Here is a 2,383-nt window from a genome sequence, read left to right as displayed (position 1 = left end):
AACAATAAAAATTAATTTAAAAAAAATAAATAAAAAATAAAAAATATATATATAAAATAGAGCAGAAAAAAAAAAAACTAGCTGGGCATTGAGATACATGCCTATAATCCAAATGGCTCTAGAGGCTGAGGCAGAATATTACAGATTCAAAGCCACTTTCAGCAACAGTGAGGCCCTAAGCAATTCAGTGAGTCCCTATCTCTAAATAAAATACAAAATAGGGCTGGGGATGTGGTTCAGGGGTTGAGTGTCCTTGAGTTCATTTTCCAGTACCCCCTCCACAGGAAAAATTTAAAAAAGATTAAAAAACTCAGATGCTCTTTGAATTGCGGAATAGGGTATGCGTCTTCTGCAAATTCAATGAAGAAGTTTTGAAATGGATTTTCAATCCTATCCTAATTGCATAAAATATTGAGATATTTTATAACATTGAAAGAAATACTAAGGAAAAGTACTTCTAACATGTCAGGTTGTCTCAGTTTGTTAATTCCCATTAGTAATGAATAGATTATCGATAGCTTCTTGGCCTTTTGGCTAAGATCAAGTGTAGTATTTGTTCTTATCATTGTAGTAAATTAATTAGAAAGTTAAACTAGGCACGTTAGGCTCTTTTATGGGAAAGGTAATGGCAATATAGCACAATTCGATAAAACAGTTTAGAAGCCATTATTGCTTACTTTGCATTGCATTAAGTCCCAAAGAGAATTAAATGAGATCTCATGCACTACACAAAATATTTCAAAGTATCATCCCCCAATTAAGACCTTGCAATAACCGTATGAGTTGAATGGTTAGAACTCATCTGCAAGTATACTAATTTCCCTTGTTTTGTGAGGACTTTGAAACCATATTAGTCTACCTTAAACCTTGTGCACTCAGGTTTAACCAAGATTACTCAGTCCTCCCACAATGGACTTATCTTTTGCTGAGACACCTTGCATGACCTTATTGTCCCATGCTTACTTAATGAATAAGTGGACCGTTGAAAGAGAACATGAAATTTAACAATTTTCTTATACGTCCTTGGGAATTTTCTAGGGTTTTAAGACCAGTTACTATGATATTGAGCCCTTCCCCAAAATATCCAGCTACCAGCACTTCAACTCTCAGTGTGAAGAAGGTGAGTTGAAGGAAAGTATGTTAAAGCTCATCATTGAGTAAGAAGGAAGAAAATATCTTTAATTTTCTGGGGATAATATCTTTGTGAAAACAGTTTCTTAACAAATGACCAGAATATATCAAATAAATGGGAATAAAGTTTAAAACATTCACTGAGGAAATGCTACACTGATGATGATTCTTAGTTTTTAACTACCTTGGCTCTGAATGTTCTCCGTTGTGGAAGTTCAATGTGTCAGGCAAGTAAAAGCCAGGATACTATGAATTTAATTTTCCTGAAAAAATTGAGAATCATGTACAGAGTGTCCTCAAGAAACTGCAATTTTCAAGTGGTGAATTGTGCTGCTATAAATATTGATGTGGCTGTGTCCCTTTAGTATGCTGTTTTTAAGTCCTTTCAGTATAGACAGTGGAGAGGGATAGTTGGGTCAAATGGTGGTTCCATTCCCAGTTTTCCAAGGAATATTCATACTGCTTTCCATGTTGGCTGCACCAATTTACAGTCCCACTAGCAATGCATGAGTGTGCTTTTTTTTCAAATGGTCTGCATGGTACACGAAAGCATGCAGGAAAACATCGTCTGGGGTCAAAACTGCTATTGAAAATTCCTTAGGAGGGTTCCAGGTTGCAGACAGACTTAGTGTCTCTCAGCAAGGCTGACACTGGCAGTTTCCTCCCAGAACTAAAACAGATTGCTCTTTCTCTGGTAAGCCCCAGAAGGAATTAACTTGTGTTTAGGGACCATGTGCTATGAAATTCACATCAAACTGGTTTATTGAGTAGTCTCAACTCAGTGGGGGTGTAAACATGAAGCAATTTGTGTTTCTATAATCACTGCCTTCCACTGCAATCTGTCAAAATGTTCTTATTGACATCTCTGACAGATTTCACAACTTTTCATTCACTCTGGTTATTTAAAATCCACTTCATTATAAGACTTTTTTTGTATCATCTCATTTGAATATCACCTCTGCACATAGACTTGAGCTGAGAGCCATGTCCTGCTGGAGTGTTGGAGGGTGGGGAAAGAGGGAGATGTCTTCTGCTCCAGAAACACTCCTCCTTTCTTTTCAAGACCTCCTTATTTTAATGTGCTTGCAGCCTGAGAAAGGAGAGGGAAAGAGACAAATGTATGATCTGTTTGACTGTAGTATGGTCCACCACTTCTTCCTCCCTTCCCAGTTGCTGATTTGCTCTAATAGTGCATAGGTTAGAAATGTAGAAGGGTCATGGTGGAATTCCATACTTCCCTCAGCTCCAACAG

At 37.1% G+C, this 2,383-nt stretch overlaps 1 pseudogene; it reads left to right on the top strand.

The window, feature by feature from the left end:
• The first annotated feature begins 514 nt into the window (after positions 1-514).
• On the top strand, positions 515-716 carry LOC143386188 (U2 spliceosomal RNA; annotated as a pseudogene).
• The last annotated feature ends 1,667 nt before the right edge of the window (positions 717-2,383 follow it).

Source organism: Callospermophilus lateralis, unplaced genomic scaffold (genome assembly GCF_048772815.1).
Source record: "Callospermophilus lateralis isolate mCalLat2 unplaced genomic scaffold, mCalLat2.hap1 Scaffold_98, whole genome shotgun sequence".
In the NCBI taxonomy this organism is placed as follows: domain Eukaryota; kingdom Metazoa; phylum Chordata; class Mammalia; order Rodentia; family Sciuridae; genus Callospermophilus; species Callospermophilus lateralis.
This window is presented reverse-complemented; position numbering and strand designations above follow the sequence as displayed.